Here is a 13,300-nt window from a genome sequence, read left to right as displayed (position 1 = left end):
TATCACTAAGGAAAATCGAGATGGAGATGATTTAAAAACTACCGATAGAGAAACAACAAAAACAGATCGAGAAATCTGAGAAAAATAACAGTGTAAAAAAGGTAAAATGAGATAGTTCCAAGGGGAGTGGGATGCCTTGACACGGTCAATCAATGAGGAAGATTATGAAGAAATGAGAGTATGTTAATGGCGTATTAGAACAGTTATCCCATGGTTGTAGAGCATTTGGGTACATATTTGTTTCCTTATAAAGAAATTTTTGTTAGTGCATACATAAACAAATACAAACACTATGACAACCAAGCTAGGAGCACGGTGAAGTCTTATCACAACCGATTCAAGAGGAAGCTAGATGAGTGTGATGGTGGATTTGTTACGCTCTTCCAAGCTATGCAAGGTTACTTCCTCTGTGATCTCGATAAAATCAAATGGAATATTGAATTTAATCGTAGCATAAAGCGCATAGATTATTTGGATGGCCCTTAGCTCCGAGGAATAACTTACTATGTCTCTCATTGGGAAATTGAGATGATTATGAGTGAAGTGGAGTCGTTGAAGACTTTCAAGAGATTGCTTCCTTTTGTTCGTTGTACATTTCCCATTCCTCCTCAGTCTCAAAGTCCCAGCGATGAAGACGACCCTTGGCATGTCCAAAGAAAAAAATTTCAAGTTCGAGATTGGTATTAAAATAAAAATCATAAGCAACTAAGTCGGAAGAGAGGTCTCACCCGGCCACCCATATCCATTTTTGACAGATCATCTTCATCATTGCTGCCCACAAGGCCACAACTTCACGATTATACTCCTGATAACCAGGATAACATTCAGAGTAACTGTCCGATATGAAATTGAGATCTTTTTCCCGAGCATCCTTCTCTCTCAGCTGCTGAAGCCTCTGATCATCACGTTTGAACACCGATCCGACATCGATCCTTCTCTTCTTGGGTCATGAAGTGTGGATCTTGTAGAATGGTTGGGTCCCCTTGTGCACCGTAAGTTTGAAGATCTTGCTGGAGGTACTGTTCAGGATAAGTCATTTGTTGTTCAGAGTATTGGTAATTCTGCCACTCTCCTTGGTACCCACCAGCAGCTAAAGCATGTGCTTGTACATCATCGTATCTATTCTGTGAAACTAAAACCAAAAAATAAAACCATCAATTACTTCTCTTGCTACCGAAGTCAGCCATAGGTATGAAATGAACTGCACAAAGAACTTACCATTTGTTGCCAATTCTGAGGAGGCTCAGGTGGTGGTGCGACTGGACCATACTCAGGTTCGTTTAAATAAGAAGGTATATCCCTATGTCGAGGAGACTCTTCCATATCAATTTCTTCTCCAAGATCAAAATAAATAAAAATATCTCTCAACAATCTGTATGGACTAACTTCAATATACTTTCAAGAGAATCAACTAGACAGTCAGACTCAATCTTGAGAAAAGTATATCAAAGAGTTGTATCTCAATTTCTCAATTCAATCCGCAATCAAACGAATAGGAATTTGTGAGCCCGATTGAATATAAGAAATAACTTGGACGGTATCAAAAACCAATATCCAAGTGTCAATCAATTTAATCAACAACCACAGGTTGGATTCATTATTGATTGAACTCACGCACAACCTATGATATTTCAATTATATATAAAATATAATGCGGAAAAGAAATAACACAGACACCAAAAGTTTTGTTAACGAGGAAACCGCAAATGCAGAAAAACCCCGGGACCTAGTCCGGATTTGAACACCACACTGTATTAAGCTGCTACAGACACTAGCCTACTCCAAGTTAACTTCGGATTGAAATGTAGTTGAGACCTAACTAATCTCACACTAATCAAGGTACAGTTGCGCTCCTTACGTCTCTGAATACCAGCAGGACTCTATGCACTTGATTCCCTTAGCTGATCTCACCCACAACTAAGAGTTGCTACGACCCAAAGTCGAAGACTTGATAAACCAATCTGTCTCACACAGAAAAGTCTAATGAATAGATAAATTTGTCTCCCATAGATATAACTATGAGTTTTGTTCCATCTTTTGATAAATCAAGGTGAACATGAACCAATTGATACACCAGACTTATATTCCCAAAGAACAGCCTAGTAATATCAATCACCTCACAATAATCTTAATGGTATGGTAGCGAAACAAGATATTGTGGAATCACAAACGATGAGGCGAAGATGTTTGTGACTACTTTTTATCTTGCATATTAGAGATTAAATCTCGAGTCAATCTTAGAGAAGATAGTACTCAATCACGATAGAAAACAACAAGATCAGAACACGCAACTAAAGAGAAAATAATTGGGTCTGGCTTCACAATCCCAATGAAGTATTCAAGTCGTTAACCTATAGGGTTTCGTAAAAACCTAAGGTTAAAGGAGAATCGACTCTAGTCACAACTAGTATCACACATGAGGTGTGAGGATTAGGTTTCCCATTTGCTAGAGTTTTCACTTATATAGTCTTCAAATCAGGGTTTGCAATCAATGCTACCTTGGTAATAAAGCATTCAATATTCACTGTTAGAAGAAAACCTGATTAGACTCAAGCTAATATCTTTCAACCGTTAGATCGAACTTAGATTGTAACACACAAGTGAAAAGTGAGTTCATTTGGATATGAATAACTGTACCTAAACGTGTGCACCTTGTTGGCTCAATAATAGTTAACCGAAGTTAGCCGTATGAACACTTTCATATCAACCATATTCATCTTAACCATAACTAGTTCAAATGACTCAGATGAAACTAGTTCCAGAGTTGTTCAATTGTTTATATTCTCATAGAAGTATACAAGACACAATTGAAGCAAAATCGATTTTGATTCACTCGAATCAATTCATGAATATTATAGCCACGGTTTGCAAAAGATTGCATTCCTTATTATATAAATGTATTAGTTCATGAACAAACTGATTTTAAAACATAACCTACTCAAGTATGCAAACGGGTACGCATACCTAAGTAGCCAGACTTGGACTGTGTTCGCCAGTATGCAAACGGGTACGCATATTGTCGTTCACGTCCGAACTCAGTTGAATATAGTGCGCCTACGGGTACGCATACCAAGGTTCCCGGACTTCAACTGACTTCGCCAGTATGCATACATGTATGCATAATATAGCTCTCGGACTTCACCTGACCAAGCAGTATGCGTACGAGTATGCATACTAGATTGCGGGTATGCATACTAGATTGCCGGTCTTGGACTACACATATGCAAGTACGCATACTGTGTTTATATCCAATCATGGTTAATCATTCTAAACTCCCATTTCAACCATTGAAACATTCTTAGAAGATGACAATAGTTTTCTCACACAAACTGTTAGCTTCAAAGCAATTTTCAAGTGATCGAATGATCAATACGATACATTCCGAGTCTATATCAAATGATTGTCTCACACAAATCATGTAAGATGTTACCAGGCGATTTTCACATGATCATCTTTTGACTTTTGTAAAGAATATAAGATGAACTTGGTTAAAGTGAAAGCTACCAACACATATTTCGAGAAATATGTAAGCGAGTTAAACTAAACTCGAAATATCAAATGTGTATAATCGAAGTCCATATAGCTACACGACTTTTGTCTCAAATAGGAGATAAAGTAGATAGACTTTTGAGTGATAGATGAGTTAAAGTCTCCACATACCTTTTGTTGATGAAGTACATATAACAGAGCTCAAAATATTACAAACAAATAAAACTTGATTATTTTTTTTGTTAATTTTCAGAGTCACTTACAACTAGGAATCAAGACCAGGACCAAGCCGTAAACACGCTTACGCTAGGAATAACTCATGTCAGCCAAGAATTTTGTGATGAAAAGTTAGTTTTTGGTTTCACTGTGCTTTTTACAACTAGGAAATTTGTGCAAAATCAAGTTTTTCATAATCTTTTAGGGTTGATAGTTCATCAATTCCCAGCCGTAATAGTAAAAATATATACTATACTGCTCGAAGTTCATCAATTCCCAACCATAATTGGTTGTTTACAACTAAGAATTAATGAACTCATGGCCGTAGGTTGTTCCTCAAATTGAAAACTGAATTCTAAATTCAACAAATATAACCTATTTAAGCAATAAAAAACCACAAAAAATGTGGGTTGTCGATTTTTACATAATATAAGTCATATCTAGAAAATTATATATCTACTTCTTGAGGTGTTTAAAATTCTTAATTGATTAATTCTTCATTTTGTTGTTAGGGTTCATCATTTGAATCATTTGGTGGTGGATTATTTGCATGTCTTCCTCCATTTGGATTTCGATATATATATGTATCTTAGTAGTCTTCATTTTTAGCATTTCTTTTTTAGAGAGTTTAATCAACAATGATTAAATTTTTAGGATCGACTTGGTGCAAAGAAGAAGAAAAAAGAAAGGGAAAATAATGACTAATAAAGGAGAAGAAAAGCAAAAAAATGAATAGATTTTTTTTTTGTTTGTTTACGAATGAATCCTAAGTAAAGTTTGGGTTTAGGTTTAATCAAAAGGTAGTTTATACATTTGCTATGTATAGTTACCCTAAGGGCGCCATATCTGATATTTCGATGAACCCAGACGAAGAACTTTAGAACGCCCTCTTAATGCAATTTTTTTCCGACAACAAGCACATATTATCATGTTTTATTGATGAAATTTGAACCAAAAAGAGACTATCAATTACTGAATTATTCATTTAGTAATTGTACCACTATTGTATACTCCCTTCATCCCACTATTAGATGACTTAGTTCAAGTTTGCACAATTCTTGAGATAAGGAAGGGGAAAGAATATTTTTAAGTATTTTTTACAATTATACCCTTATGGTTAATAACTAGTAAAATGTATAAATGATTTATCTCTCAAACTATATCACGGGTAATCGTAAATTTTATATCATTGAAAAATATTTTAAAGCACCTACTTAACGAATATAAACATGGATATCAAATTATACATATTTCTTATAATAACAGTAATCAATCAAAAGAGTACGTAATTTATAAAATATCTCTTTGTTTAATGAGATAGGTCAACTATTAATACACTTCGCTCCAAAATATTTGGAAACACTTCGAGGGGATTCGAACCACACAACTTCTACTCACTGATACTCATCTAAACCACCAAGCCACGGCTACATTTTTGATGAAAATTGGATTTATATTATATATATATATAAATATTATCTTTTTAAATCTAAATTTTCCAACTAACTTATAACAACTATTATTATTTACAGACGCTTCAAATATCAACATAAAACGACGCTTCACGATTTAACATACGCTTCACTTCTTGAAAATAAAAAAAGAGTCATGCTTCGCTTTACGCTTTAAAACCTTGGTTCGTGGGATGGAGGGAGTATTTTCCGGGCAATTTTTGAGGGAATGTTCTACCGGCTGAAATCAAATTATCGAGAAAATTGCATATCTATTTTTGTTTGGGTCAGATAGAGATGGGCTATATGGCCTAGGTTAATTCTTTGACAGGCCCGTCCCTGAACGGGGTTAATGCAAATGACCTAAAGTTTTATGCGTCCCCCTAGAAAATTAAAAATGAAATCCTTCCCTGACTTTGAAACCATAGCGGTTGATAGGTAGGTACCTACAAAATCTTGAGAAGATTCCTCATATCTTATTTATCCGGAGATAGAGGAGAACAAAATTAGATCAGAGCTGAATTGGGGGCCCTGGAAAATAATTGGGGATCCCTAGCTACAGAACAAAAAAGGTCATGAAACAGTAATCGGGGGTTACCCCTTATCCCATTTTTTAAATGGCTAAACTACCCCCGAATCATTAGTGGTAATTAAGTTAATTAATTGTTAATTAGTTTAGTTAGATTAAAATCAGATTTAGGGATAAAATTTTGATAAAAGAAAAATTGTGTTTTTGTGTTGTGGAGAGGAAGAAGTTGAGTTTTTTGGGGAAAATTTAGGGTTATTTGAAATGAGTGATTCCAGTGGAGGAATCCTATTGCTCAAAATGAAGGAACCAATCCTCAAAATGAAGAACCCGAAGCTCAAAACAATCAGGTAAACTTCCTATACTCTTCAAATTGTATGAATGATGCTCCAAGTGGTCGATTCATGTATATTATGCAACTACTCAGAGTGAGGGTCTTTAAGTTGAGAGGGTAATAAACGAACGACTCTAAGGAGTCGTCAATTACTTGACACAATCTTTGACGACTCAAACCTGCAACTTTTGCAGGTTATGAAAAATCGTCAACCAAGTGTGATATAATTGACGACTCCAGCTAGTTAGGTCACATAGAGTCGTTAACTTAATATGTTTTGAACCCAACGACTCTAAAACTTTTTACTCTCTGAATATGTTACTCTTAGGGTCGTTAATTTGGCATTCCTATATACTGACGACCCTATCGAACATTTCATAGATTAACGAGAGTCGTCATTCCCCACATGTATAAATAGTAACGACTCTATCACTTAAACGACTTCAAGATTTTATAAATTTTATAGTATAGGCGTCATTTCATAGATCAAGGGTCGGCAGGCAAAATTTATAAAACCAAACGACCCTTCAACATCATTAACGACTTCAAAAATTTGACATGACGACCCTTCAACGTAGTTAATGACTACAACCATTTGACATGACGACCCTTCCTATTTTTTGAACAGGGAACAAAGTTTCTATCATATAGAGTCGTCAGTTTCATAAAGGGGTCGTTAAACAAAGAATCGTTAATGCTTTACAAATATATTGACGACCCTATCACTATTTGGGACAGAGAGGTGGTTCTGCATAAGACAGAGTTGTTCGTATTTAAAAAGGGTCGTCGAGAAGAATCGTTAACGATTTAGAAATTCCTGGACGACACTATTCTAGGGCAGAAAACCAGGTTTAGGGTCGTTATCTACTACACCCTAATGGTTAACGATTCTTCATCAATTCAACATGTATATCAAAAATCGTTAAGCAATAAAAAACCGTGGTTAACGATCCTGGAACTGTAACTGCAATTTTGCAATTGAAAACATAATTTTTCAATCAACAAATCAAATTAAAACGCAAACTCAACTTAGATTAGAGGGTTTTAGTTCACTTACGACGATGAATCAGTGAGAATTTTTTTTTCTCAGAAGTCGTTAATGGAATGGGAGACAGTGGGAGGGAGGGAGCGGAGGATAAGAAGAATGGGAGGAGAAGAAAATTTTGATTGAACTGAAGATTGGGAGCCTAGGTTACTGGTTAATGAGATTTTTAGGGTAGTTATTAGAGAAGGCTAAATTGATATTTTCACCAACATTTTGGAAGCCCTCTATCTTTTATGGGATGGGTATAAATTGTGTGAGACCCATAATTATTTTCCATGGCCCCCAATTAAGCCATGAATTAGATCTATAATAACAAGAAAACAAAAAGAGCTGTCACTCTCAAAATTGGCGAGTGGGGCAGTAGAGGTTTTAGCTGAAGAGAGGCAACGACTTCCTAGAGAAAGGTCAAAGATAAGAGCTACCGAAGACCGAAGTGACATGTTGGGAATATATGTTTTAAAAACATTATTTAATTCCAATAAATTAGTGTCTCATTAAAATGGTTTTAATACGAAAATTATTCTCCATCTTTAAGAATAAATTTATATTGAGTTAATGTTAAAAACCGTTTTTTTCTTGATTGAGTTAATGATGTTACTTAACATATTAATAATGGTTTCCATAAAATAAAATTAATTTTGCATTAATTTTGACCGTTATATACTTGTGGTTTTAATGGTGTTAACTCCACCATAACAACATTTTCATATAACACTTAAATGTTTTGAAACTCTTAGTATAAATCAGAATTTTGGTTGGAAAAAAAAAGTTTTAGGAGCCTTTTTCTTATAGAGTTTTTTTCATTTTATGTTTCTTCAATTTTTACAGAAAAATGAATTTGTGTGAGAAAGAAAAACAAGTGTGTGATCATCCTTGATTTTTCTAAAAGTGTTTGTGATCAAGAATGAAGTGTAGAAGTTTCACATCATCTCATCGTGCAAGAGTGATTGTGTAAGAGATTGAATTCGGTTGTTTTATCCTGGGGACGACGCGACATTGAAGAACTGCTTGCACAATCTTGGGCAGAGCCGCGAAACGTCTTAAGGAAAGCGACCTAGTCCGCGACTCAACCATACTATTTGTTTCATGTTTGATTTTTATTTTTTGTGCAGTCATAATTCAGTAATTGTTCCAACAATTTTAAGACGATTTATTCTGCCATGGATACCAAAAGAAAACAATTGCTCAAACGCGATAAGTATCATTGTTTTATTTTGTTTGATAGAATTATAACCAGAATATTTTTTTCTTTAACGATTGAACATGATGCTTGAGATTTTAGGTAACCTGATACCTAAATTTAATTTTATGTCTAATATTGACGGACTAGGAATAACATGGTTAAATATTTTTTCTTTGTGAACAGTTGACATAGACAAATATTGTTGATGTTAAACGAATGTTTTTAACATGCTGTAGAGTCTTATTTTTATCTCCTACAAGAAATTGAATTGGGTCTTGAAATTTTAACCGGGTGTATTAGACATCATGAGAATCATCCATGTCAAATTTCAGAATTTTTGGAGTCTGGAAAGTATTTTTAAAGTATTTAGAAAACTACATAACGTATCTGAAAAATTCTGACGGGCAGAAAATTAATCCTTATTAAATCCGTTTTTCCTAATTTTTGTGTAAAAAATTTGAATCCGTGTAGTACACGAAACTTGTAGATCAGAAACTTATCTTAAAACCCATTTTAAAGTTTTCAATTTGGGTTTTTATTTTGAGAGATGTGGTGATTTCAAATCGTTGTGTATGTTTGTCCAAAATAGTAGACGTGACACTTGAGATTAGAAATGTAAGAAATTATATTAAAAATCATGTTTTGATTTTATACTTCATACTCTTGTTTTGGTAATGAAAAATAATACCATTGATAGCAATCAAACTAATGCACCCCATATGTTTGATAATATGCTTAATAGAAAGTTATAAGTATATGTATGATGTTATAATTATAACTTTGTATCTTTGTTTGACAACTAAGAGAACCTTGGAGTACTATATTAGTTGATTTTCAAGTAATTATGTGAGTGCATATACCTTAATTATTTTTTGGTTTTAAATGCTCATATGTGAATGATTGTGACAGGTGAAAATTTACTTACTTGAGCAAATTTTTATTTTCCAATGAAATAAAATTGCGGGAGATTAATCAATGAGTGGAGCAACATTTTTGCTGATTTCTATGTTGGTGCGCAAGGAATGGACAATGGTTTATAACCAATTGAGATTTAAAAGCAATTGAGGTATGTTTGATGAACTATTTGTAATTATTGTAGTGATCAAATAATGACATTCTAAATTGAATAAATTGATTGTTCAATCTTAGAATAAATTTTAGGGAAACAAGATATTGAGAATTATTGTGTATGACAATAAACATGTGACTCATATAAGTTTGGAACTAATGAGATGGAATTATATACAAACCCAAAACCGAAATAATTAGAAACCTAGTCAAAACTAATGTGAATATCAACTCTCACCAAGAAATGAACACAATAGTGATTATGAATTTATTTGCTATTCTTGAACGGCATTGCAAAGGATATCAAATGTTATTAACAACGCTTTTCAAGCTAAGTTAATGTGAATTGTGGATAAGGTGAGAGGTTGGTATATATTGGTGTTTTACACCATGTTTTTTTTTGATAGGTTATGGTTCAAAATTTGAACCAAATCATTTGAAAGAAAGTGGTGTTGAGATATACTCACATCACTAGGATTTTCGGTATTGGAACGATCTCAAAGTTTACTTTGGGTAGAAAAATCTTGTTAAAGATGTTCATACTTCCGAAATGAGAAAGAATTCTAGTTTCCTCCTATCTTGTTATTAACAAGATTGAGATTAGAAATTTGTTGAATTTGAGGCACTACTACAAATGATAGGTTATGGATAAAATATTTGAATATAATATTACAATTTAATCATAACATGAATTGAATTTTGAATAATTGAAATATGATTTTTTGTCATGCTTTTAAGAAGAATTCAATGAGTTAGTGATAAATATGAGCATGTTATATTTTCTTATGAACTTGGTGAATTTTGAGTAACATGTATGTAATAATCTTACCTAACTCATAAAAGCATGAACATTTTCAAATCTTACACAACTTGCAATGATATTGGATGAAATAAAATATTTGAGAATTTTATAAAGATGCTTCGAGTGACTTGTATTTGATATCAAATATGATACTTTGAGTAGTTAACTAGGTGATGTTGTCTTCACGAAAATTGTTTGAATTTTTATCCGCTATCTTGTGTAAAATGTTTTGAATTTAAATCATTGGTTCATTAGTTTTTCACAATTTTTGGGGTCTTTTGATATTGTTTCGAAATTCTTGTTTGAGTCAAAAAATAGTGGGGGTTCCATAACCTATGTTTTACAAACTTTGATTTGAATTAGAGAAACTAGAAAAATGAAGGTGACAAATAATTCACTAAGAATGAACCTAGAAAAGCATATATAGTGAGAATAAATTTTAGTCATGAATATTTTGTTGCTTATAATTTGAAAGATAACTTCTTATAGAGAGTAACTTTGTTCTTCAAACTATTAAATCTTTGGCAAAAAGTTTTTATGAGCCTATTGTTTTTAGACAAGCAAACAGAAAATTGTTGTCTCTTACATTCATGTCGCTAAGTAACTTACATGCTTGTTTTGTTGATGTTGTTTCTACAATGTATGATTTGTTATAGTCATAAGTAGAAATATATACTTTTGTGTAAGTTAAGGATGAGAATCTATGTAAACCAAGCATGGAAAACTGTGTAGTTTCTACAATAAAAGAAATCATATAAGTTAGATAAGTTATCCTTTATATTCTGAAAAACAACTTTAAAACAATTTATAAAATAAAAATTGTTTACTTTATTCATTCGGGTGATTTCAGAATTGATGAAAGTGAAATGCACAATACTCTTTGTTTTGTATGCATAAGTGATTTTTCGAATTTTTATTCTAACTTATAGGATGAAAATGAAATTGAGAACATGCTTAGTTTGCTATTTGACATGAAAGACTTGAGTGAAGATGGTGTATATTTTTGAAATGAATTTTTTCTTTCTTTGGATCATTTTCATTTCAATGAAAATAGAATTTTTAAAAGAGACAGAAATATATATATATATAGTCTGACTGTAAACAAGTTTTCACTCATTTGGTTTAGTGCTAATGCTTTTGAGATTGTGTGTGATTGCACTAGACATGAGTATCGTAGCTCAGTATGCTTCTTTGCTACGTGATTGACTATATATATAAGTATTTTTTGTAGTGGGGGTGTAATATATTGCTTCTATAGTGGGGGTTTTATATTCAGATTTTCCAATCCTAGTATGGAAAATTGGTAAAATATTGAGAATGTTATGAGGTGTTTCAAACACATCATACGCCTAGAAATACACTATCTAAATGGTTACCGGAATCCTTTAAGGATATTGCGAAGCTGATTGGACATCCTTTCAGTTGAATCCTTTAAGGGATGGAGAGATTCGATCCTCTAATAGATAGAGGAACATACATATTAATCCAATGTGATAGTACCGCGGCTATTGCATGAATTGAGAATGTAACGACAACTATAAGAGTTGATTTTATGAGAATATGGATTATATAGTGTCTGAAACGAGTTTCCATTAGTCCTTTGACGAAAGGATTGATAAGAAGATATGAATACATCTTAGGGATGAGGTTGATGCCCATTGAGATTGAGTCATCTATGATGGATACCCAACCTAGAAATATGTTCAAAGGGACTAGACGAAGTCATAGGTGATATGGAGATGCGAGAATCATGTTTTTGAAGAATTCATCCCACGACATGACATCCTGAAACGAGTAAAGGTTGAGTTTAATTTTTAATTTTAAAATTTTAAACTCTTAATGATGTTTATATCTCTATTTAGAGTGGGGTACATTCAGGAGTACTCTTGATAGAATCACCTATATGAATGTGAAAGTGTGGCCGCTTTCTATGAGAATATGGGCAGTTCTCTAGATTATTCATTAAACTGGGATACAAGCGCAGGGCCGTAATGTGCTGGCTTTAGGCTTTACACTAGTATAGTCGTGTGTGTTGAGTAATCTTTTTATCTCCTAGAGTTCAAGACTTATGTTCATTCTATGTTCAGATTTTAAGAGAGCCTATTAACACTACGTAAAGGTTCAAGTCGCGAGACACCTTTGCTTATGCACAACTCTGTGCGTTCTTGTTCAATGTTTTGAAAAAATATAAGTGGGGGATTGTTGGGAATATATGTTTTAAAAACATTATTTAATTCCAATAAATTAGTGTCTCATTAAAATGGTTTTAATATGAAAATTATTCTCAATCTTTAAGAATAAATTTATATTGAGTTAATGTTAAAAACCGTTTTTTTTTTCTTGATTGAGTTAATGATGTTACTTAACATCTTAATAATGGTTTCCATAAAAGAAAATTAATTTTGCATTAATTTTGACCTTTATATATTTGTGGTTTTAATGGTGTTAACTCCACCATAACAACATTTTCATATAACACTTAAATGTTTTGAAACTCTTAGTATAAACCAGAATTTTGGTTGAAAAAAAAAAGGAAAAAAAAAAGAAGAAGAGTTTTAGGAGCCTTTTTCTTATAAAGAGTTTTTTTCATTTTATGTTTCTTTAGTTTTTACAGAAAAATGAATTTGTGTGAGAAAGAAAAACAAGTGTGTGATCATCCTTAATTTTTCTAAAAGTGTTTCTGAGCAAGAATGAAGTGTAGAAGTTTCACATCCTCTCATCGTGCAAGAGTGATTGTGTAAGAGATTGAATTCGGCTGTTTTATCCTGGGGACGACGCGACATTGAAGAACTGCTTGCACAATCTTGGGCAGAGCCGCGAAACGTCTTAAATAAAGCGACCTAGTCCGCTACTCATCCATACTAATTGTTTCGTATTTGATTTTTATTTTTTGTGCGAGCATAATTCAGTAATTGTTCCAACATGACATGAGGGCCAAAGTACGTAAATACTCTTGCCGTGGTTCTTGACTACGAAAGTTTGCAATTACGATTTTACGACCAAGCAGGGCCAGCCATATCTACAGTAGTCAATATGGACTACACAAAGAACATGAAATCAGACTGAGAAAGGGAAGAACAAAGGTATCGATTCGTCTCCAGTATTACTACTTACGGTATTTGGGCAAGTGATAATTAGACACGCAGCATATGTTTGATCATGGAAGTACGTGCTTTGATCAGATAC

At 33.2% G+C, this 13,300-nt stretch overlaps 1 long non-coding RNA gene across 1 annotated transcript; it reads right to left on the bottom strand.

The window, feature by feature from the left end:
* Positions 1 to 165: 165 nt before the first annotated feature.
* Positions 166 to 1,119, bottom strand: LOC113331231. Its single transcript, XR_003350818.1, has 2 exons — positions 729 to 1,119; positions 166 to 640 (listed from the first exon to the last, which is right to left on the bottom strand). It is a non-coding gene; the product is annotated as an uncharacterized LOC113331231 (long non-coding RNA).
* Between the last annotated feature and the right edge of the window lie 12,181 nt (positions 1,120 to 13,300).

The sequence above is a fragment of the Papaver somniferum genome, chromosome 1 (assembly GCF_003573695.1).
Source record: "Papaver somniferum cultivar HN1 chromosome 1, ASM357369v1, whole genome shotgun sequence".
NCBI lineage: Eukaryota > Viridiplantae > Streptophyta > Magnoliopsida > Ranunculales > Papaveraceae > Papaver > Papaver somniferum.
Note: the sequence above shows the minus strand (reverse complement) of the source record. Positions and strands in the feature narration are given on the sequence as shown.